Genomic DNA, 25746 nt, shown 5'->3' with positions numbered 1-25746 from the left:
CTTAAAAATATTGTCTGTGCCTTTTCTTTTCCCCTTGCACATTTCTTGCACAGAATACTGCCCTAGAGGAGGGGGTGGGAGAAACCTATGGGGATAGTATATTGAGTCTTAAAATGGACTTTGAAGGTCTCCGCAGAAATAATAGTTTGGAAGAAAAGACTTTTGAATCTCAAAACCATGAATTCTGAGTGTCATAAGCAATGGTACTCAGTGTCATAAAAGACTTGTAAACAGGTTTTGCCATGGGGAAGACAGTGGGCCATGTCCAGGAGGGAAGTTGTAGAAGAAATTCAATGTGCTAAAACCCCAAGTGTGTGGATTAGGAGGATACCTTACTAGCTACATGTTAAAATGTGCTTAAAATCATTGTAGTGTAGCCAGTAGTAAAAAGAAGGCTAAGAATTGGGATGTGTTCTTTGCCATTAGTCTAAGAATCTAAAAACTTACCTGGCTGAATAAAAAATATTGAATCTTAAGGCAAATTAGAGCCTATCTTGCTTCAGTGTTTAAAACGTGTTGGCACTTGGCAGAAACGTTTCTTCTCCTCACCATTTCACATAGTCCAGACACAAAAGCAGAACGTCTGGCAGGATAGATTATTTTAATTTAATTCTAAGTATGGGAAATCCCCAAGACTCTCTGTTTGAAAGAAAACGGCTGTGTTACAAGATTTAATAGATGATTTTTATTTAGTAGACATGGGATGGTGTGAATTTTGGCAAAGACAGACGTCCCTGCCACAGTGGCTGTTCTCCACCTGCCCTGGAAGTGGAGGTAGACAGCAGTCCTGGGGTGCGTAATTCACTGCTTCACTCATTACACCTTGTTCTCCAATCTCTGAGCTTCTACGATCAATTTTATCTTAAATAGCTGGGAAATTAATATTTCAAGCCCATTGAAGGACATGTAAAATACATTCCAATTTTGTACGTGTGTGTTGCAATAAAAATGCCCTGATTAGAAAGAAAAATTCCACCAGCTCTTGTCCAGCATCAAAGAGAGACAGGAGATGGAGCTTCAGACCCAGGAAACAAGCTGTCAACCACCCCAGCAACCATTCTTTATTTTCCTTTCAAATGCTGACTCAAACTTGGGTTTAAATCTTCTGTCTTTACTTGTGTTGGACCTTTCATTTCTTCATCTGGAGACAGGAGTCATACCCCCTCCACACATCTAAAAAAGTACCCAGTGCCGTAGCAGGCTGACCCTGGCAACTCCATGAACAGAAGATATTAAAATCAAAACAGAGGTTGCTTGGATCCCAGGACTCTCTATCTCGCCACTTCTGATATTGAATACCCTCCACAAACACAAAGATGTGAGGTTATCTAGAATATTTACTGATGTCCTGAGAAACATCTCAACATGTGGTTCCCTCCCTCCACACTTTGTAAAAATGTTCAAATAAGCAGCCACTCAACTTGTCCAAATGCTTCTTTTGAAAGATCACTCTGTCTTTTCAGTGACTTTTTTTTTTTTTCATTATAATGAGTGTGATGGTTAATTTTATTTGTCAACTTGCCTGGGTCGTGGGGTACCCAGATATTTGGCTAAACATTATTCTGGGTGTGTCTGTGAGGGTGTTTTCAGATGAGATTAGCATTTGCATTGGTGGACAGAGGGAAGCAGTTGCCCCTTCCCAATGTGGGATCATCAAATCAATCTGTTGAGTGCCTCAGTTGAACAAAAGGGTGGATGAAGGTTGAATGTGCTCTCTCTGCCTGACTGCCTTTCAGGGGGCGGCATCAGTCTTCTCTGGCCTTTGGATTGAGACTATATATCCCACCAGCTCTCCTGGGTCTCCCGCTTGCTGATGCAGATCTTGAGACTTCTCAGCCTCCACAATTGTGTGAACCAATTTTTTTTTTATAATAAATCTCTTTCTATATATACACACATCCTATTGCTTCCATTTCTCGGGAAAACCCTGACCTAATACAAAGGAGTAATACATATATTAACTTTTTAAAACTTAGAATCTATAAAAGCTATTTTAAAAATCACCTTTAGGCCAGGTGCAGTGACTCATGCCTGTAATCCCAGCACTTTGGGAGGCCGAGGTGAGGTGGGTGGATTATTTGAGGTCAGGAGTTTGAGACCAGCCTGAGCAACATGGAGAGACCTGTCTTTATTAAAACAAAACAAAGCAAAACAAAAATAGCCTGGCATGGTGGTTCATGCCTGTGGTCCCAGCTACTGGGGAGGCTGAGGTGGGAGGATAGCTTGAGCTCAGTGGGTGGAGGTTACAATGAGCCAAGATTATGCCACTGTACTCCAGACTGGGTGACAGAGCCAGACCCAGTCTCAAAAAGAAAAAAAAAATTCACTTAAATTCTCAATTCTCTGAAATAACTAGAAACATTTAAATGTAATTATTCCCAATCGTTTTTCTTTACATAATTGTATAATAGCATAATATGCAGGTTTGTTTTGTTTTGATTTTTTGAGACGGAGTCTCGCTCTGTCACCCAGGCTGGAGTGCAGTGGCACCATCTCAGCTCACTGCAACCTCCGCCTCCAGGGTTCAAGCGATTCTCCTGCTTCAACCTCCTGAGTAGCTGGGACTACAGGTACATACTACCACACCCGGATAATTTTTGTATTTCTAGTAGAGATGGGGTTTTGCCGTGTTGGCCAGGCCTGGTTTTGAACTCCTGGCCTCAAGTGATCCACTCACCTCAGCCTGCTAAAGTGCTGGGATTACAGGCATGAGCCTGCAATTTTGTAATCTACTTTCTTTCACATTATTAAATTTTTGAGAATATGCTTTTTTAACATTATTATTTATTTCAAATAATTGATGATTATTTTTTAAAAATACATGTGATAACAGAAAAAAACACAAAGAACATAAACCATCATCCTAACTCCCATCAGCCAACAACAGTATTAGGTAGCACCCAGTGAACAACATTCGGTGTGTCCCTAAACACAGATAGAAGAATAAAAAATTTTTCACAAAAATCAGATTATATTATGTATGCAATTTTTAAATAAAGTTGTCGAATTTAATTTTCTGGAATTTATTATTATTATTATTATTTATTTATTTTTTTTGAGACAGAGTTTTGCTCTTGTTGCCCAGGCTGGAGTGCAATGGCGCAATCTCGGCTCACCGCAACCTCTGCCTCCCAGGTTCAAGCGAATCTCCTGCCTCAGCCTCCCTAGTAGCTGGGATTACAGGCATGTGCCACCACGCCCGGCTAATTTTGTATTTTTAGTAGAGACAGGGTTTCTCCATGTTGGTCAGGCTGGTCTCGAGCTCCTGACCTCAGGTGATCCGCCCACCTCGGCCTCCCAAAGTGCTGGGATTACAGGCGTGAGCCACCATGCCCGGCAATTTTCTGGAATTTGATAGAAGAAAATGAAACAAGTCAAATGTAAGGAATTTCTGTAGATCAAACAAAAGTTTCTTCATAAAAATTCATACCTAGGTGATCACTCTGAAGATAGAAAAATGCACAGTATTGGGTTCTTTTCTGCATACAGCAGAAAACAACCGGTTGGCTTGATCATAAAAAGAGGTTTTGTTATGTTTTGTTTTGTTTTTTTGAGACAGAGTCTCACTCTGTTACCCAGTCTGGAGTGCAGTGGTATGATCTCGGCTCACTATAATCTCTGCCTCCCCAGTTCAAGAGATTCTCCCACCTCAGCCTCTTGAGTAGCTGGGATTACAGGCATGTGCCACCACACCTGGCTAATTTTTGTATTTTTAGTAGAGATGGGATTTTACCATGTTGGCCAGGCTGATCTTGAACTCCCGACCTCAAGTGATCCACTCACCTCTGCCTCCCAAAGTGCTGGGATTATAGGCATGAGCCACCAGCACTTTGGGAGGCTGAGGCAGATGGATCACCTGAGGTTGGGTGTTTGAGACTAGCCCCACCAAAAGAGATATTTTTTAAAAGAGACATGGTAGCTCACAGAACGTGGAAAGATTGCAGGACAGCCTTTAAAATTCTTTACTGAGAATGTATCCTCTTACTGCCTTCACCTAGGGTGAGTCATTCCCACCACCTCTCCCCAGTTTAAGTAGTAGGGAAGGGGCCAGGCACAGTGGCTCACGCCTGTAATTCCAGCACTTTAGGAGCCTGAGGCAGATGGATCACCTGAGGTTGGGTGTTTGAGACTAGCCTGACCAACATGGAGAAACCCCGCCTCTACTGAAAATACAAAAATTAGCCGGACATGGTGGCACATGCCTGTAATCCAAGCTACTCAGGAGGCTGAGGTAGGAGAATTGCTTGAACCCGGGGGAGGCGGAGTTTGCGGTGAGCTGAGATGTGCCATTGCACTCCAGCCTGGGCAACAAGAGCAAAACTTTGTCTCAATAAAAACATAAATAAATAAAAGAAGAAGTAGGGAAGGAAGAGGGGCCAGGCAGTCATGCTCACACTGTAGGGGTCAATTGGAGACCGTTGGGCACACAGGCCCTGGACCCTTGGCCTGGCTGCTGCCACCACAAATGAACAACGTTACTGTCCCCATCTTTCCATCACTCCCTCAAGATTTGAGTCCCAGGAGGACACACCACAGGCGGTGGTCCAGAGAGTGTGGCAGGAAGCATCTGGCCCACTCCATGCCATCCTGGGAGGAAAGGGCTGGTTCTCCCGAAATCAGGGAATTATCCAGCACGGATGAATGTTTCTCCTAGGTAGCCACAAAAATGTACCCTACAGTAACCGCTCCCTGTCCCACATCCGTGTATATCTTTCTGCTACTTGCCGGCTGAAGTCCATTCTTTTCCTCTAATTTTGTCATGATTCTGCCTCAGATTCTGAGGTCAGTCGCAGAATTAATCACGGCTAACACCCCCGATTGGGCAGTGCCTTCCTTGACATCTTATCCATGAGCACTGGGTTAGCAGCTGACCCATTTCGTCAAGTGGGTCATCTCGTCCACCAGATTCTTGACAGCTCCATTCACAGTGGGGCATGGCAGAGACTTGTGTGTGTGTAAGCCAAACCCAAACTCTTCTCAAAGTGTGGGACCATTCTCATTTATCTCATACAAACTTACTTGCAAGGATGTTCAAGGGCAGGGTGGTGCAGGTCTCAGATGGTGTCCTGTGGGATGTGCACAGTAGGTGGCTGGGGAGAGCCAGACCCCTGAAACCCTCAAGGCAAGACATGGAAGATGTGCTTCGTGGTCAAAAAAACCCTCTCGGTTGTTTCCTGTTAATTTGGGATTAAGAAAAAAACATTTCTTTATCTGTAGCTGCATTCTATATGCCTGCGGGTGTTTTGATTTGCTCCACTACAAAGCTCACATCTGGAAAAGCAACTGTGATTATTAATGAGTCATAAGCCACTGTCATTATCCACCATCCATCCACTTTTCATGCTGGTCAAACTGGAGGTTAAATAGGACTACGACAGGAATCAACATCCATGCATCTTTGGTCACTAACGGCCAACATTCTCTGAATTTCCCTCATGGATTTGCTATTGCTTTTGGCTTTTTTGCCAGTGGTGAGGGAAGCTATCAAGAGTCTTCTATTGTAACGACTTTTTTTTTTTTATTTTTTTTTAACATGGGGTCTCAGTTGCCCAGACTGGCCTATTCCAGGATTTGACTTTGCAGTTGATTCCCTAGACACGTGAAGATCTGAGTCTAATCAAAGATAGTTCAGAGATCATCAGGGTAACACGCAAGGACTGGTGAGTGAGGAGCCACTTCTCCATGCAATGGAACTTGCTTGAGCAAGAGGCCTTCAGGGTCTTCATGCAAGGAAAGAAGTTCGGGTTATATGAAGAGGGCAGGATGTGAGCTAGTAAGGAGGACCTCTGGGGGCAAGGGGAGGCGGGGTTGAGAGTAGTCTGGATGCTTTGGCTTCTCTTCTAGATCCCTAATCTAATTCTTAAGAGTTTTGAGCAATGCTCTAACCTTCACCTAAGTGATACTAAGATTCTGTAAACTCAGTGGACTTTACAATTCAGCAACCTGCAGGACTGAACTTCATCATTTCAAAAGGACCGTGGGTTACACTTTGCGCCTCAATTTCAGAATGTAAGACTTTGAGGTTTCTTTTTCTCTTTCCTTAAGCTGTCCAATGCCATGTCAGCATTGTGTCCCTAAACACTAAGTGGATTTTCATTACCTTTTGTGACTACTGAGTCAGACAGCTAAGCCCACACAACCCATATTTCCTTAACAGTTTGCTTTCCATAACTCACTTTCTGTATTACTTAAGTTTTTGGTGCAGTTAATAGAAAATGTTCCTGCCAATCCTAAGGAAATTTATTGAAGGTATTGGAGGGCTATTGGTGAGCCACTAAAGCCAATGGAAAGGCCAGAGAAATAAGGCTTTGAAAGTAGTTGAGAATGAAGTGAGGCCAGGCGGAGGAAATACAGCCGAGGTCACGCCATCGGCATGTCACTAATCTACACTGTCAGCGGTGCTCCGGGCCAGCCCCATGCCCTCCAGCTCCTCCCTTGCCATCATCCCAGGAATCCCCTGCGAGTCCCTCCTGGGTCAGATTCCCTGGTTCCTGAGTGGCAGGTCTTTCTCTTAATGTGTTTCCTCAATGCCTATTTATGATTTAAATTAATACACTCTCAGAATATAAAAAATAAGAAATGTCCTCACCTTGATAAACATTACATTTTTAAAAAACACAACAACAACAAAAATAGGTAATTCAGAAATTTCAGATGACTGTCCTTCAGACTGGAAGCAAAACAATTATGCCTATTGTTAGTGCTATTTTTCAATGTAGTACCGGGGTGTTACCCAATGTTACAAGACATTAAGAAATTAAAGTTGCCATCCAAATGAGTATTGGAAAAGAAAAAGAGAAAACTGTCATTATTTGCAGGAGTTGTGATAGTTTACATATAAATCTCAACACAACAACATGTAATGTATTAAAACTATTAGAAGAGGTAAGGCCAAATCACAGCTCATGCCTGTAATCCCACCACTTTGGGAGGCTGAGGTGGGCAAATTGCTTGAGTCCAGGAGCTTGAGACTAGCCTGGATAACATGGAGAAACCCCATCTTTACAAAAAATTGGCCAGGTGTGTGGTGGTGCACACCTGTAGTACCAGCTACCTGGGAGGGTGAGGTGGGAGGATCACCTGAGCCCAAGAGGTTGAGGCTGCATGATTGTGCCACTGCATTCCAGTCTGGGCAACATAGTGAGACCCTGACTCAAAAAAAAAAAAAAAAATTAGAAGAGTTTATAAAGGTTTCCAGGAATAATATTAACTCATAAAAATCACTAGTGTGGGGCCAGGTGCAGTGGCTCACGCCTGTAATCCCAGCACTTTGGGAGGCCGAGGTTGGCAGATCACGAGATCAGGAGTTCGAGACCAGCCTGGCCAATATGGTGAGATTCCATCTCTAATATAAAGATACAAAAAGCAAATTGCCAGGCATGGTGACACACACCTGTAATCCCAACTACTCAGGAGGCTGAGGCAGGAGAATCGCTTGAACCTGGGAGGCGGAGGTTACAGTGAGCTGAGATTGCACTATTGCACTCCAGCCTGAGTGACAGGGTAAGACTCCATCTCAAAAAAAAAAAAAAAAAAAAAATCACTAGTGTTCCTCTTCACAGATGTACAACTGTGTAAAATTATAAAGCAGGTAGGAATTAACCAATCCCAAAAAGCACATGATATTAATGGAGTCAATTTTGAAAGTCTAAAAAGGTTGTAAAAGACTGAGTAGGGTGGGCTGGGCATGGTGGCTCATGCCTGTAATCCCAGCACTTTGGGAGGCTGAGGCAGGTGGATCACCTGAGGTCAGAAGTGCAAGACCAGCCTGGTTAACGTGGTGAAACCCCATCTCTACTAAAAATACAAAAATTAGCCAGGCATGGTGGCATGCACTTGTAGTCCCAGCTACTCGGGACGCTGAGGCAGGAGAATCGCTTGAACCTGGGAGGCAGAGGTTGTAGCGAGCCAGGATTGCACCACTGCACTCCAACCTAGGGGACAGAGTAAAAAAAAAAAAAGGAGTAAGTAAATGGAGAAATAGACCTTGTCCATAGATGGGATAACAACATTGTAAAGATGTCAGTTCACCCCCAAAATAATCTGGAAGGTTTATAGAATACCAATAAAATGTTGAGGTTTTGTGGGGTTTTTTCAATTTCAGTAAACTAATTCTACAATGCACATGGCAGGTCAGGCATGGTGGCTCACTCCTGTAATCCCAGTACCTTGGGAGGCTGAGATGGGAGGATAGTTTAAGCCCAGGAGTTCTAGACTAGCCTGCACAACATAGCAAGGCCACGTGTCTGAAAATAAAAAAATTATCTGGGCATGGTGGTGCATGCCTGTGGTTCCAGCTACACAGGAGCCTGAGGTGGGAGAATTGCTAGAGCCTAGGAGGCTGAGCCTGCAGTGAGTCATGATTACATCACTGCACTCCGCACTGGCAGACAGAGTGAGACCCTGTCTCAAAAAAGAAAGAAGACAGAAAGAAAAGAAAAGAGAAAAAGAAAAGAAAAGGCGGGGGGGAGGGAGGAAGGAAGGAAGGAAGGAAGGAAGGAAGGAAGGAAGGAAGGAAGGAAGGAAGGAAGGAAATCAAAACAAAACAAAACAAAACAAACACTTAAAACAAAGAGGTGTTTGAGGGCCCAGGTGCAGGAAGCGCTGGGCCTTTTCAAGTCCATGTCTGTGTGCAGGACCAGGGAGCACATTCTAGCGCCTCTAGACTAGCCAAGGCCATGACCTCAGCCAGTTCCCAGAAGCATGTGCGGCCTTTTGGCAAGTGTGTTGACCCCTTTCCTGGTTATACAGAATCAACGGTGAGAGGAGGAGTTGAGGTCAAATGTGACAAGCATATCTGGCATTCTCTGGTTGGTCAAGTTGGAAACAGGAACAAAAAATGGGAAGCTGTCAGTTACTGATCAAGCCCTGGCCATTTGGGGCCAGCTGTTACAGGAGTTATTGGTTGACTTCCTGGATTGTCACTAGAGATAGCAGTCTGACTTCCTACAAGTCTGCCCTGTAATGGACTGCCTGCCTGGGCTGGTTCCTGTAGAGAAAGCATTGGCTTCCTGGGCAGCTTGCTGCAGACTGTGGGGCAGGGCTCTGTTTTTTAATACAGTCTGGCCGTTGTCTGTTTGTATACTCAATCCTTTAGTAGCTAAACCAGAGACGTGCAGAACCATCTGGGTTACCTTCTCTCCTGTCACCCTGTAGCTACTTGTACTGAAGAATCGAGCCTGTGGGCTCAGAGGACCCACGTGCAGATGGGAAATGGCACCTTCCCTCCACCCAGGGCACACGGACGTGTGCCAACCCAACCAGCCACTGCAGTGTCAGATAAGAGCTCAAAATCAGCCTTCTTTTTATGCCTGGAGCTGAAAATATCTGGTGTGCTCTGCACACCATTGGGGCTCTCTGCACCAGGGGCCAGTGATCAGCCCAGTAATTGCTTCTCTCCTAGACAAAATGAGTGGCAGCCACTGCTCCCTCTCGGTGATGGTGGCCTACCCTGAGTATCCAAGTCTTTCCCCCATGTCTAGCCCAGTACCTTGACCAAGGTCAGGAGCTAGTTTGGGTTCTCTCAGAGGAGACTCTGTGCAATGAGGGAAGGAGGCAGGAAGGGATCACTGGGAAGTGACAAAGATTGTTGCCCTGACCATACTTGAGTCAGGCTCCCGAACCTTCTCCTAGGCCTTGTAAGATCTAATTTGGCAAGAACCCCCACCCTCGATGTCTGATCACCCTCCATATCTGATCGGTTTCAGGTGGCATCTGGTCACCCTGGCCTGTCTTCAGTGAGAATCCTATTAGGTCAGTTTAGCCAGAATCCCCCTCACCCCTGACACTTCTTAGCAATTCTCCATCCACTGACCTCCACGCTGCTCCTTGGCTGTAAAATCCCACCTGCCCATGCTCTATTCAGAGTTGGACTCAATCTCTCTCGCCCACTGCAAGACCCCAGTGCAGCATCTCCTGCACCTGCAGTAACAGTCCCCACCGAGCTTGGGCAGGTGTCATGAAGATATTGTCCTTTAACAGGAGCTCTGGGGACGAGGTGGAATGTGCCACCAAAGTCATCTTCCCACTGGGCTCTGGCTTCCTTGGTCATACCTGAAGGCCAGTGGGCAGCTCTGGCCTGACACAAACCCAAACAGAGAGGGCTCCAGTGGCCAGTGAGCCTCTGCCTGGGATGCAGCCCCACCAGGGAGGCAGCCATGGCAGCTGGGGTGGGGGATGGGGCGCTGGCCCACGTAGCCCTAACATGCCCTCTGCTTGACAGTTTCTTCCTGCCTCCAGGGCCCTGACTTATCTTTTCTCAGACGGTTTTCTTTAGAAAACTGTTTGTAAGTTCTTTCTCTGTCCCTTTGAGGTGTATGTAAATCGTTTTTAAAGGCCTGTTGCCAGCATTACAACCCAGGAATATCTTTCTTCATGGCCTAGAAACCCTTTCTTTGAACTATAATCTCCCAATGACTGTGAGAGGGTAGGAGCCTAACCTCCAAGTTGTAAAACTACTTCCTGTCTTAAAGATGTGAGAAGTTTACTTTTCCTTTGGGTAAAGCACACACAGATGGCCCGAGGACTCCTCTCTGCAGGCCTTTATTTATTTTATTTTATTTTTTTGATATAGGGTCTCTGTCTCCCAGGCTGGAGTGCAGTGGCACAAACATGGCTCACTGCAGCCTCAACCTCCTGGGCTCACATAAGCCTCTTGCCTCAGCCTCCCAAGTAGCTGAGACTATAGGCGCATGCCACCATTCCCACTAATATTTATTTATTTATTTATTTATTTATTTATTTATTTATTCATTCATTTTTTGAGATGGAGTCTCACTCTGTTGCCCAGGCTGGAGTGCAATGGCACAATCTCAGCTTATTGCAGCATCCACTTCCTGGGGTCAAGCAATCCTCCCACCTCAGCCTCCCTAGTAGCTGGGACTACAGGTGCACACCACGGTGCCTGGACAATTTTTATATTTTTTATAGAGATGGGGTTTTGCCATGTTGCCCAGGCTGGTCTTAAATTCCTGGGCTCAAGCGATCCTCCTGCCTCACCCTCCCAAAGTGCTGGGATCACAGGCATAAGCCATCGTGCCTGGCTACAGGCCTTTAAAAGCCCTCTGCCCTTTGTCTCAGCAAAGCTGAGTTCAGACTGAGTTCTACCCTCTCTCCTCCATGGTCATAACCTGGAGTAAAGTCTTCTATACCTATCTAACTGTCTGGTACAGTTTTGGTTTCATTTTGTTTTGAGACCGAGTCTTAATCTATTGCCCAGGCTGGAGTGCAGTGGTGTGATCTTGGCTCACTGCAATCTCCACCTCCTGGGTTCAAGTAATCTTCCCACCTCAGCCTCCCAAGTAGCTGGGATTACAGAAGGATGCCACCATGCCCAGCTAATTTTTGTATTTTTAGTAGAGATTGGGTTTCACCCTGTTTGCCAGGTTGGTCTCGAACTCCTGACCTCAGGTGATCTGCCCGCCTCAGCCTCCCAAAGTGCTGGGATTGCAGGTGTGAGCCACCACGCCCAGCCCAGTTTTTGTTTTGACAGCACCCAGGGCCTCCTGTGCAGGTCTCTGGCTGGCCTCCTCACCTGCCTTCCTACTCTGAGGCGCTAACTGCAGGAACACAGGGACCACCGGCCAGCAGTACAGCCAGGGGAGCTCAGGGCCAACAAGCCCCGCAAGCCTCAAGCCGCTACCAGTGCTTACCGCAGCCCCAGGTCTGCCCTACTGCCTCATGCTCCACAAAAGCATGTTTCTATAGAAAGTAAATCTGCAGGAAATGAAAGCAGTTATTGGTTTCCATTGGGTCAATGAGATTGCCGCTGGGCAAAGGATGTGGGTTCATTTCTCTTCCTTTTTTTTTTAGTTGAACTATCTTCATGTCCTAAAAAAAAGAAATTTCTGACATGTACCTCAATTTTCTACCTACACACTTAGCTTCTGCTAGAAAATGAAAATGCCTGCTCATAGAGGGACAAACTCCTGAATTTTAAGAAGATCCCTGAAAATTAATCCTTGGCCTTTCGCAGAAAGCTTAGAGGCCACTGGTGTGACCGGAGCCTGACTTTAGCCCCTTCTCTGTGAGGAGCTATCTTTTTTCACGCATGCCAGGCCCCCAGGGAAGGCGTGACCCAGAGCCCGGTGTGAGCTTCATAATGTTTCAGGAGAACAGGTTGTCACGACACATGGTGGAAGCTGGCTTCTGCAGGTGAGGGGCTGCTGCCACAGCGAGGAGGGGAATGGAGGTGAGAAGGTGGCATTTCCTTCAAAACCATTTGGAGGGCTGGGCACAGTGGCTCACGCCTGTAATCCCAGCACTTTGGAAGGTCGCGGCGAGTAGATCACTTGAGGTCAGGAGTTCAAGACCAGCCTGGCCAACATGGTGAAACCCCGTCTCCATTTAAAAAATACAAATTAGCCGGGCATGATAGCAGGTGCCTGTGATCCCAGATACTTGGGAGGCTGAGGCAGGAGAATGTCTTGAACTCGGGAGGCAGAAGTTGCAGTGTAGCTGAGATCACGCCACTGTACTCCCAGCCTGGGTGACACAGCAAGACTGTGTCTCAAAAAGAAAAACAAACAAACAAACAAACCATCTGCAGAACAGATTAGGTGTACTGCTCAGTTTGGGTTTTTTTGAGGTTGGGTGTCCTCGAGTTGAAAGCCATCGCCATATCTTCAGAGAAGAAAGAGCAGGATGAAGCAGACATTTTGGGAAGATAGTTCTTGGGAGGTGGGGTTGGGGGAGCAGCACAGACCAGCTGGACCCCGGGCCACGCCGCACTTTCCACACCACCCCCGCAACACCTGGGCAGCAGTGGAAAGACTGCTGCAGGGCATCCATACCCTGCCAGAGCCCGCAGCCTCTTACTGTTTGCTTTTGTTTTCTCCAGTACTTCTGAGCTCTCAAGCTGGTTTGAGATGCATATTGTAATGAGAGCTAGGAATAGAAGCCTCTTGGAATCCCTGCTGGGTTCCAGATAAAGAAAGGAGGCTCCTCTGGAAGCTCTTCCCTGCAGGGGCCACAGACCAAAACACAGCCAAAGATGGGGTGGGGAGGGCCTCTTCACACTCAGCCCCGCTTCCTGGGGCTTCTTTTTCTCAAGGGTCACTTTCCAGTCCTCGGAGGGGACTCCTGATAAATATTTCAGCTCTGGCCTCGGTCCTGAGCCGCCTGCCTTTTGTGATCACTGAGAGTCCATTTTTCCTCTCTCTGCTTTCAAGTGCTACCTGGTGGCTACTTAAAAATCAGTGGCTGGGCGCAGTGGCTCACGCCTGTAAACCCATCACTTTGGGAGGCCGAGGTGGTGGATCATTCGAGGTCAGGGGATCGAGACCATCCTGTCTAACACGGTGAAAACCCATCTCCACTAAAAATACAAAAAAATTAGCTGAGCGTGGTGGCAGGCCCCTGTAATCCCACCTACTGGGGTGGGGGGCGGAGGCTGAGGCAGGAGAATCGCTTGAGCTTGGGAGCCAGAGGTTACGGTAAGCCAAAATCATGCCACTGCATTCCAGTCTAGGCGACAGAGACCCTGTCTCAAAAAAAAAAAAAAAAATTGGTAAGGGCTGTATGAGACATTCTGGAGAAAACATGGTGAAAGTTTCTTGACATTTTTGCAATGATTGTCATTATGAAAGCGAAACTGACTTTCCAGGCAGTCAAAAAAAAGAAAAGAAAAAGAAAAAAAGCTTCAGTTATGTTCTAGTGGAAACTGGCTTTTTATTACAGCCTCAGTACTATGGGAGCCTGTACTGCAAGCCAATACAATGTCATTTAACATCACATAAAAAAATGTTTATAAGTAGTGGTTAGGGGACGGGCATGGTGGCTCACACCTGTAATCCCAGCACTTTGGGAGGCTGAGGTAGGCTGATCACCTGAGGTCAGTAGTTCAAGACTAGGTTGGCCAACATGGTGAAACCCCGTCTCTACTAAAAATACAAAAATTAGCCAGGCATGGTGGCACATGCCTGTAATCCCAGGTACTCTGGAGGCTGAGGCAGGAGAATCGCTGGAACCCGGAAGGCGGAGACTGCAGTGAACTGAGATCGCGCCACTGAACTCCAGCCTGGGTAACAGAGCGAGACTCAAAAAATTAAAAGAAAAAAAAAGTTGTGGTTAGGGTATCAGTGACGGTTCAAGTATCCTTTTGGATTAAAAGTATAAAGTGAGGGCTACTTGATGCATTTAATATTGTTCTTCCCCATTGCAGTTAGAATCCAGCCTTTGCTCTTCAGTAGGGCAAACAGTCTTTCTCAGAGCACCCCATTTTACACCTGCCATGTAGAACTAGAAGATCTTTATAGAAGTCCCTGGCACCTAACACCACAAATATATATTTTTTTCCTTTAGCAATTTCATCCCCATACCTCTCAGAATACTAAAAACTCCCCACATCCTCAGGGCCCTCCACCATGTGGCTGCAGCCTCCCTCTCCCTGCTTCACTGTGGTGCACTCAGACCCCTGCCCCACCTTTTCTCACCCAAGCTGGGACCCATCATCCACTTTCCTGGAATGGTCTTCGCCATTTTCACTTGTCAGTATGATGGTTAATTTCATGTGTGAACTTAGTTGGGTCTGGTACCCAAATATTTGTTCAAGCATTATTCTAGATGCTTTCTGGAAAGGTATTTTTCAGATGAGATTAATGTTTAAGTCGCCAGACTTTGAGTAAAGTAAATAACCCTCCATAATACAGGTGGGGCTGAAAGGGTTCAGGGTGTGCCGCCCAGAACAAGCCGCTCTGGCGTAAGTATTATTTTGAGCTGAAGGCAACTGAAAAAAAGCAGACAAGGTGAGCTCTCTTCTGTCCCGCTCGCTACCTTAAAACAGAGCACAAACTTCCATTTGTGAGGGTGCTCCCCACTTTGCTGTATCAGGAAGGGGATAACAGCCAGATCACTGAGATGAGATAGCACCAAGGAAGACTCTACTCACACAAGCCCTTTCCTGCCTTTTCCCCAGACATTAACCTTGTCTATTTGCTGCCCCTAAAAGCCTAACTCCTCTTTCCTTTGTCTTGTCAATTCTCTACAGAGTTACTGTTCTTTATTGAGATGCAACAATCTCAGCCCAAGTTCTTTTTTTTTTTTTGAGACAGGGCCCCATTCTGTCACTCAGGCTGGAGTGCTATGCTGTGGCGCGATATGGACTCTCTGCAACGTCCATGTGATCTCAGCTCACTGCAACCTCCGCCTCTCAGGCTCAGTGATCCTCCTGCCTCAGCCCCGCAAGTAGCTGGGACCACAGGCACATGCCACCATGCCCGGCTAATTTTTATGTATTTTTTTGTAGAGACGGGGGTTTACAGTGTTGCCCAGGGTGGTCTCGAACTCCTGGACTCAAATGATCCACCTATCTCTGTCAAAGGAGTTTGAACCAAAGCAACTCCATTTTAAATAGGGGCTAGGTGAAATAAGGCTGAGACCTGCTGGCCTGCATTCCCAGAGAGTCAGGCAATCTAAGTCACAGAATGAGATAGGAAGTCATCACAAGATACAGGTTATAAAGACCTTGCTGATAAAACAGCTTGCAGTAAAGAAGTGGGCTAAAACCCACAAAAACCAAGATGGCCACAAGAGTGACCTCTGGTCATCCTCACTGCTACACTCCCACCAGCACCATGATGGTTTACAGATGCCATGGCAACATCAGGAAGTTACCCTATATGGCCTAAAAAGGGGAGGCATAAATAATCCACCCCTTATTTAGCATATAATCAAGAAATAACCACGAAAATGGGCAACCAGCAGCCCTTAGAGCTGCTCTGCCTATGGAGTAGTCATTCTTTATTCCTTTAGTTTCTTAGTGAACTTGCTTTCACTTTACTGTATGGACTCACCCTGAATTCTTTCTTGTGTGAGATCCAAGAACCCTTTCTTGGGGTCTGGATCAGGACCCTTTTCCTGTAACACCTCAGCCTCCCAAAGTACTGGGATTACAGGTGTGTGCCACCGTGCCCGGCCCTAAGAACAAGTACTAACCACCCTTTTCAACGACTCATCTCTGAGTCCTCGCATGTGTAAGCACACTTTAGCAAACTTTGGTTTGTTTCTCTCCTGTTTCTCCATCTTTCATTAGTCTAATTTGCAGGGCCTCATCCAATGAACACTAAGATGGATAGAGGAAAGATATTTTATTCCTCCCCTGCAGGGCTCATGCAATCCGTTGAAGGCCTTAAGAAAAAGGCTCACCTCCCCCATGGAGGAGGGAATTCTGCCAGCAAACTGTTCTTGGGCCCGAGCTGCAGCTTCAACTCTTCTCTGAGTTTTCAGCCTGCCACCTGCCCTGCACATTCCAGACTTGCCAGCCCCACAGTCACATGAACCAGTGCCTCAAAATAAACCTCTCAATCTATTTAGGAAGTTTGTTTTGCCAAGATTAAGGATGTGCCCATTACACAGCCTCAGGAGGTCCTGATGACATGTGCCCAAGGTGGCTGGGGTACAACGTGGTTTTATACATTTTAGGGAGACATGTAGCTTTTTTATCTTTTTAGTTACATTATTTAGGAGTAAAATGGGAGGCAGGTTTGCCTAATGCAGTTCCCAGCTTGACTTTTCCCTTTGGCTTAGTGATTTGGAAATCCCAGGATTTATCTTCCTTTCACCACAGATAGATAGATAGATAGATAGATAGATAGATAGATAGATAGATAGATAGATAGACAGACAGACAGACAGATAGATAGACTGATGAAAAAAGCCAAATTCTGTAAAATATTTGAAAAGGTTTATTCTGAGACAAATGTGAGGATCATGATCATCAGGTGGTTCTGAGAACCCGTGCCCAAGGTGGTTGGGTTAAAGCTTGATTTTATACATTTTAGGGAGACAGAAGTTATAGGCAAAGACATAAATTAATACAAGTAAGCTATACATTGGTTCAGCTTGAAAAGGCAAAATATCTAGAAACAAGATGCTTCCAGGTCATAGGGCAGATTCAAAGATTTCCTGATCGGAAATAAGTTGGAAGAGTTAAACTTTGACTGAAGGGTTGAAGTCAGCAGAAAGAAATGCTTGGGGTTAAGATAAGTGGGGCTGTAGAAGCCAAGGTTCTTGTTATATAGATGGAGCCTCCAGGTGGCATGCTTCAGAGATAATAGATGGTAACAGTCTCTTCTCAGACCTTAAAAGGTGCCACACTCTTAATTAAATCTCTCCTGGATCAGGAAAAGATCTGGAAAGGGAAGTGGATTTTCTACAGAGTGTAGATTTTCCGCACAAGAAATGGCTTTGCGGGGCATGGTGGCTCACGCCTGTAATCCCAGCACTTTGGGAGGCCAAGGCAGGTGGATCACTTGAGGTCAGGAGTTCAAGACCAGCCTGACCAATGTGATGAAACCCCATCTCTACTAAAACTACAAAAAATTAGCCAGTTGTGGTGGCAGGTGCCTGTAATCCCAGCTACTCAGAAGGCTGAGACAGGAGAATCACTTGAACCTGGGAGGGGGAGATTGCAGTAAGCCAAGATCACACCACTGCACTCCAGCCTGGGCAACAAGAGTGAAACTCCATTACACACACACACACACACACACACACACACAATGGCTTTACAGGGCCATTTCAAAATGTGTCAAAGAAAAGTAAATTTTGGAGTAAAATACTTTGATTTCCTTTAGGGCCTGTTATCTGTCATGGGACGTTATACCACCAAGTTTGGAGTGGGTATCTCATTTCCTACACAGAATCTGTATTGTCAGTCTTGGATTTCTATTTTAATGATAATACTGGTCAGTTTTTCTAACCTCCAAAAGGGAGGGAGTATAATGAGGAACATCTGACCCCTCCTCCCTTCCCGTCATGACCTGAACTAGTTTTTCCCATGTCTTTGGAATCCCTTTGGCCACTGAGCCATTCAGTCAGTTAGGAGGCTTGGACTTTATATTTGGTTTACATTCAGGTAGGTAGGTAGGTACGTAGATAGGTAGGTAGATAGATAGATAGATAGATAGATAGATAGATAGATAAATAGATAGATCATCTTATCTCTGTTTCTCTGGAGAAACCTGACTAATCCAGTGAGCCAGCTCTCTTTGACCATCATCTCTGGAGGTGGTGGCTGAGAGCGTGGCCTCTCTTGATGTTCTCCTTGGGCATTTTCACACCTGGGGCTACCATGTGTACTTGCTGCCTGATGTCCCAATGCCTGAGAGCCTTCGTGGGCACTCATAGCACAGCCCCTGAGCCAAGCACAGGCTTTCTGCTGAGCAATGGGTGGATGGTAAATGTAAGATACAATAAATTCCTCTTCAGAGATATAGCCTGTTAACTTCCTTATTCTTTGTTCTCAAACTCAACTTCCTTGTTCTCCATGCCTCCTTGCCTCTAGTTACTGTGAACAACCTTCTCGCCAATTCTAATCAATAACTCACATCTTTCCCTTGGTTACCCACTCTGCACCCATTCTTCCCGCTGAAACTGCACGTCCCACCACTGTAACTCACATCCTCCTTCCCTTCCTTATTTGGAAAAGTCTTCACAAATGGCCAATCGGGTCAACTTAGAATGTGTGGTCTGACCCCAGCCCTGGGGGAGTGACACAGAGGTAGAGACTGTGTTAGGGATAAAAACATTTTCCCTCCTTTGTTCAATGTGCTCCTGTGATCTTGATTGATGCAAGAAGCACCCTTCTGCAGAAGTAAATTGCCTTGCTGAGAAAACTTGCCTGAGTGCTGGTTTCACTTTGTGGCACCGAGCATTTGTTTCCAACAAATCTGGGGGCTCATCCAGGATCCCCATTCTCCTCCAGTTAAGAGGTCTCCAGTCAACTCTCGTGAGGAGACACGTCCCACTGCCTCATTTAGTTGGCCTCAGGGTAAGGGATCAGGACTCACCCAGTGCAACGAATAAACCCTCTCAGCAACGTGAGGAGAAAAAGGCTTGCAACACCATGGCGACCAGGTAACTCTGTGCACAGACTAAGGTAAGAAACGTCGCAGCAGCAACAAAGTACTACCTTGGTGGTCGGGATATTCTGGAGGTTTAAAGTGCATGAATGGTAACAAGCACGACTGCTGTGCAGAGCAAGTGAGTCCAATCTGTGGTTCCGTAGTCACCTCATGTGTCTTAGGGTGGCCCTTTGGGGTCCCAGCAGGGAACTCACCATCAATGCTAAGAGGGGCCTGAAACATCCACACGAGGGAAGTGGCCAGAGCAGATGAAGTGAAGGGAGAATGGTGTAAGGAGCCTCCAGCAGGTGGGGCAAAAGGATAGGCAAGAAATCTCTAATACAAGGGATTCGGCCTCAGCAAGCCTCCAGAGAAGAATAGGCAAGAAGTCTTTAGTATGAGAGATTGAACATCAGCAAGCCTCCAGAGAAGAATAGGTAAGAAGTCTCTAGTACAAGAGATTGAGCCTAACTGGGACCCAACATGGGAAATACACCAAGCAAGACAGGGAGTAAAAAGGATAAAGATAGCAATAAAGATATTCTCCCTGATAGTTCCCTAGGTCTCATGTTGAAATATTGGAAAGATAATGAGAGGACTAAACATAAGAAAAGGCAACAAATGATAAAATACTGCTATTTTATTTGGACTCAGGGACCCGTCCTCAAACCCTGAATCTTCTGGCCAAAGCTTGGGTTGAATGATGATGTGATGTGTCAACTTCTAATTCAATAAAAGTCCGGTCTCAAGAAGAACTGGACTATGCTCTTTGTTGGAGGCAGGGACCTGTCCTCCTCTTTCCCTGAAAGACAACTAGGGAAAAACCCAATCTAGCACCTCAAAATGAAGAGTCAGAAAGCCAGCTCCCATGCCTAAAGACTCCAGCACATGGGATCCCCTAGACCATCTTCCCCCACTCAGTGCCCCTAAACCTTACCCTCAGGCAGCTGCTGCTGTCCTGGATTCTGCTCCAGATCCTTCCCCCACTAACATTATTCCTCCTCCTTACAATCCTGATTCTTTGGAATCATCATCCCATGAGCCTGTTCCCTCCCAGCCTAAGTACTCCTCCCTAAAAGGACTCCAGCATGAAGTATAACACTGTAAAAAATATCCAGAATTTCCCGTTTCCCTCCACACCTAAGGAGTCAACCCCAACTCTCTTCCCCTTAAAAGAGGTGCCACAAGGAGGGGGAGCTATTGGCTTTGTGAATGCTCCCTTAACTAGTTCAGAAGTCCTAAGTTTGAAAAAGGAACCAAAGCCATTGTTAGGTGACCCTTATGGGGTGTCAGATCAAGTTGATCAATTATTGGGACCTTAGTTATACACTTGGGTCAAGTTAATGTCCAACCGAGGTATCGTCTTTTCAGGGGAAGAAAGAAGCATAATCTGTAGGGCTTCTATGGCAATTTGGGAACGTGAACACCCTCCTGGTCAAAACGTCCTACTACAGATAAAAAATTTCCCACCCAAGACCCCAAGTGGGACAATAATAATGCAGCTCACTGAGAAAATATATGCAAGACCTATGGGAAATGATAATAAAAGGAATTAGAGAATCAGTACCCTGAACCCTAAACCTCTCTAAAGCATTTAATATACAACAGGAAAAAGATGATGGGCCTATGAAATTCTTAGACAGGCTAAAGGAGCAAATGAGACAGTACGCAGGCCTAAATTTGGAAGCTCTCCTTGGACAGGGAATGTTAAAGCTACATTTTGTCACTGAAAGTTGGCCAGATATTTTTTAAAAGTTATGAAAATTAGAAGATTGGGAAAACTAACCCCTAAGTGAACTTCTCAGAGAAGCTCAAAAAGTGTATGTGAGGAGAGACGAAGAAAAGCAGAAACAAAAGGCAAAATTCGTGTTATCTACTTTCTAGCAGATGGCTCCAAACCCATATACTTCTAAACAAGGTCTCCAGGGGACCAAAAACTATAAAGGGTCCAGACCCCTGTTCGAAGGACCCAAGCCTCCAACTAGGGGACCTAGGCCTTCATTTCCCACGCCTTCTAAAAAGAAAGTAGAGGAGAGACCAAGTATATAATTCTTGAGAAATTGGTCTTTTGTTTCAAATGTAGGAATGTCAGCGGTGGAGTGTAAATAAGGCAATCCATAGAGCATCTCATAAGGAGAAAGGCCAATATCTTTCCAAGGGACAGTTCAGATTCTTAACAAGGCAATAGGAAGACATTTAATCCATGGCAACCAAGTTTCTAGAACTAATTTGGTTAAGTGGTTCTTCAGGGTCTGATTCATCCTTTCTACCCTTCCTGATGAAGGTGGGTACCAAGGAGTATGATATTCCCATTTAATGTCTAGTGTTTGGGATACATTTTTAATGATATGTGCCATGAAGAAATCATCTAAGCCAGGCATGGTGGCTCACATCTGTAATCCCAGCACTTTTGGAGGCCAAGGCAGGTGGACCACCTGAGGTCAAGAGTTTGAGACAAGCCTGGCCGATATGGTGAAACCCTGTCTCTACTAAAAATACAAAAAGTAGCTGGGCGCCTATAATTTCAGCTACTTGGGAGACTGGGGCAGGAGAATCACTTGAACCCAGGAGGCAGAGGTTGCAGTGAGCCGAGATCTCGCCATTGCACTCCAGCCTGGGTGAAAGAGCAAAACTCCGTCTCAAAAAAAAAAAAAAAAAGGGGGGGGGTTGTTATAAACCCAAGTGAAGTAGTTTCCAGATGCAGACCTTGAGTGTCTGCATCACCATAGTGACTTATTTTCCCCTATTTTGCCAACAGTCCTGAAATCTTGGTTGTATGGATCTTGAAATGATCTTTCGTGAGAACAACCCTGATCAATATTAAGGACATGCAGATAATCATCATGCTGGGGTCACTGTTCCAAACCAAACATAACTGTCTCAATCCCAATCTGCAAAATAGAAATGTATTAAAAATCTGAATCATGATATGCTACAGTTTCTTTTCCTTAAGCATAAAATGCACTGTTTCCTGTTATATTGAATATTCAGATTCTGCTTAAAAAAAAGAAAATTTAAAAAGCTTTCTCAAGTCCAACAGAGTTTATAAAAATAAAAAGTAAAAATAAAAATCTTACATCAGACAGACTCTACTTTTTCTCTTTTCTTAAAACCAAAGGTCTCCTAACACAGGCACTGCCCCTGGAGTTCTCAGTACATCAACATCAGCCTGGGGATCATGTTCTCATCAAAAGCTGGAAAGAGAAGAAACTCGAACCAGCCTGGGAAGGACCTTACCTGCTGCTCCTAACCACTGAAACCGCAGTCCAGAGAGCAGAAAAAGGATGGACCCATCACACCTGAGTCAAGAAAGCACCATCACCTCCGGAGTCAGGAGCCGTTATCCCAGGGGAAAACCCTACCAAACTAATGCTAAGAAAAGTTTAACTCTCTTTCATCTATTCTATTACTCCTTCTTTTTTCCTCATTCTATGGCTGACCACCTCATTATTAATGTAACCAGGTCAAGCTCACCCCAAACTATTACCTTTGATGCATGTCTTGTTATACCCTGTGGAGATCTCCAAAGTCAAAAGCAACTCTCAGCCTCAGAGAAGTATCTCTGCCCCTTTAAGATAAAAGGCTCCCCCTATCAAGACCCTTGTTCCTTAACGAATGCAGGAAAACAGGTCTGCCATAGCTGGAATGATGTTATGTGGACAACTGACCATCAAGGCGGGACCTCATCAACAGGTGGTTGTATGTCCTTAAAACCATACATTCGCTTCACTAAAGGAAGTACCTCCCACAATTGCCAGTATAACCAATGTAATCCAGTGCAAATTTCTATTCTCATTCCCACTTCTACTGACCCTAAACCTACTTTAAGTTGCTTATATGGCATGGGAGCCAAAATAGCAGGGACACATCTTATTGGATCTTTTGAGATATGTTTTACTATTCCTTCACCTCCTACATCTCCTTCTACACTATCCCCCAATGTTCTGTTCTTCCTCCACCCAAAGATAAAACCAAAATAGATATTGTAGAAGTAAATGACCTAAAACAAACTTTAGCAATTGAAACAGGATATCAAGATGCAAATGCCTGGATGGAATGGATTAAATATTCCGTCCACACTTTAAACAAAAGCAATTGTTATGCTTGTACGCACAGCAAGCCAGAGGCCCAGACTGTCCCCTTTCCACTCAGATGGTCCTCCAGTCGACCAAGCATGGGCTGTATGGTAGCTGTCTTCCAGGATTCTACAGTTTGGGGCAATAAATCATGCCAAGCTGTCTCTCTGCTCTATCCTGAAGTTCAACACCCTGCGCGTCAGCCCCCAAGGGCCATCCAGCTTCCGTCTCCCAATGTCAGTTTCACCTCATGTCTTTCATGACAAGGGGAGAACTTGGCATTCCTTGGAAGCTTAACAGGATGTAGTGAGCTTAAGCCCTTCCAGGAGCTTACCCATCAGTCTGCCCTTAGTCATCCTCGAGCGGATGTATAGTGGTATTGTGATGGACCCTTACTGGACACTCTGCCAAGTAACTGGAGTGGTACTCGTGCTCTTGTCCAATTGGCTGTCCCTTTTGCCCTTTCATTTCTTCAACCAGAAAAAGAAAAGCCACAACACCATAAAATAAGAGAAGCCCCTTAGGGGTCTTTTGACTCTCAAGTTTATTTAGACGCAGTTGGAGTCCCACAGGAGTACTAGACAAATTCAAAGCTCAAGACCAGATGGCTGCAGGATTTGAATCAGTACTTTGGTGGGTAACTATCAATAAAAATATAGATTGGATAAATTACATCTTTTATAACCAGCAGCAGTTTATTAACTACACTAGAGATGCTGTCAAAGGAATAGCTGAACAGTTAGGGCCTACTAGCCAGATGGCTTGGGAAAACAGAATGGCCCTAGACATGATATTAGCCAAAAAAGGTGGAGTTTGTGTTATGATCAAAACTCAGTGTTGTACCTTCATCCCAAACAACACTGCCCCCAGTGGGAGCATACCAAGGGCCTTACAAGGCCTTACTGCTTTATCCAGTGAATTAGCTAAACATTCTGGAGCGAATGACCCTTTTTCAGGATGGCTAGAAAGGTGGTTTGGTAAATGGAAAGGAATCACAGACTCAATTCTTACTTCTCTTGCAGCCATAATAGGTGTACTCATTCTTGTTGGGTGTTGTGTCATACCATGTATCCGTGGGCTAGTACAGAGGCTTATAGAAACAGCACTTACTATAACCTCCCTTAGCTCTCCTCCACCTTATTCAGATAAGCTTTTCCTTTCAGAGGATCAAGTCGAACAGCAAAGCCAAGACATGTTAAAAAGGTTTTAACCTTTTTAAAGAGGAGGGACCATAAAAATTGAAAGGGGAAAATGATAAGATACAGTAAATTCCTCTTCAAAGATTTAGTCTGTTAACTTCCTTATTCTTTGTTCTCAAACTCAACTTCCTTGTTCTCCTTGCTTCCTTGTCCCTAGTTACTGTGAACATCCTTCCCGCCAGTTCTAATCAATAACTCACATCTGTTCCCTTGGTTACCGACTCTGCACCCATTCTTCCCGCTGAAACTGCACGTCCCACCACTGTAACTCACATCCTCCTTCCCTTCCTTATTTGGAAAAGTCTTCACAAATGGCCAATCGGGTCAACTTAGAATGTGTGGTCTGACCCCAGCCCTGGGGGAGTGACACAGAGGTAGAGACTGTGTTAGGGATAAAAACATTTTCCCTCCTTTGTTCAATGTGCTCCTGTGATCTTGATTGATGCAAGAAGCACCCTTCTGCAGAAGTAAATTGCCTTGCTGAGAAAACTTGCCTGAGTGCTGGTTTCACTTTGTGGCACCGAGCATTTGTTTCCAACAGTGAATATTCCACTTATTTTTTAAAATGTCTTCTTTGAGGTAACTGTGAGGTTTGACAGATACAATTTTAAAGCATAACATTTGGAAATTAATTCCGAGTTTATTCTTTTTAGAAGCTGGAACACAGAACCATAGGAACTGGAGTTAGACAGCATCTCATTAATAGCTAACACTCCTCTAGTAACTCATGGATTCATTAATAATTGCAACCTTAAAACCTCATCAGTAACTAATTACTCATTGGTAACTCATTTATTAACTCACTAGTCACCTATGACTTCCCCAAATGTCCACACAAGGGAGGAAGGTAGGAGGGATGCGCTGGCCCCGCCGGCCTCTGCTGGTGCATCCCATCACATCCATCATCTGTCCCCAGCTTCCCTGGCCTGTCCCCCAACAGAACCCAACACCACCACACCCAGCCCCTGCCCAGAGCTTCCTTTCCAGCCACAGCTCACTGGATCAAGCTGGGCTGGGGCTCTTCTCCACTTTTCTCTTTGATTGATGTAATTTACAAGCATGGAAGGAAGTCAAATTGCACATTGTAAACTTTTGCACAGAAAAGTTTACAATAAAAATTTCCTTTGCCTTGCTCCTCCCCACCTGGAATGCAGCTTCCCAGTAAAAGGACCTATAACCCACCAGGAGGGAATAAAGATCGCTTTAGACCAGCAGTCCCCAACCTTTTTGGCACCAGGGACCAGTTTTGTGGAAGACAATTTTTAACCCAGGGTTGGGTGGGGGGACGGTTTCAGGATGAAACTGTTCCACCTCAGATCGTCAGGCCTTAGTTACATTCTCACAAGGAGCAGGCAACCTAGATCCCTCACATGTGCAGTTCACAATAGAGTTCCCACTCCTATGAGAATCTAGTGGCGCTGCTGACCTGACAGGTGATGCTGGCTCACCCACCCACCATTCACCTCCTGCTGTGTGGCCCCGTTCCTAACAGGCCACAGACGAGCTCCAGTCCATGGCCTGGGAGTTGGAGATCCCTGCTTTAGACTGAAGACATCTGAGATACAGCAGATACAGCTAGAGACTTTTTTTTTTTTTTCTGAGATGGAGTCTCTCTCTGTCACTCAGGCT

The 25746-nt window shown here is 45.3% G+C and overlaps 1 long non-coding RNA gene across 2 annotated transcripts in view; it reads left to right on the top strand.

The window, feature by feature from the left end:
• Window positions 1-24606, top strand: part of LOC107127687 (uncharacterized) — a 38450-nt gene extending 13844 nt beyond the window's left edge. For both annotated transcript variants that reach the window (XR_006692608.3, XR_006692607.3), the window contains 2 exons: window positions 18704-18877; window positions 21961-24606. This is a non-coding gene — a long non-coding RNA (uncharacterized lncRNA). The remainder of the gene's footprint in view (window positions 1-18703; window positions 18878-21960) is intronic.
• The last annotated feature ends 1140 nt before the right edge of the window (window positions 24607-25746 follow it).

This window comes from Macaca fascicularis, chromosome 15 (assembly GCF_037993035.2).
Source record: "Macaca fascicularis isolate 582-1 chromosome 15, T2T-MFA8v1.1".
Taxonomy (NCBI): Eukaryota; Metazoa; Chordata; class Mammalia; order Primates; family Cercopithecidae; genus Macaca; species Macaca fascicularis.
Note: the sequence above shows the minus strand (reverse complement) of the source record. Positions and strands in the feature narration are given on the sequence as shown.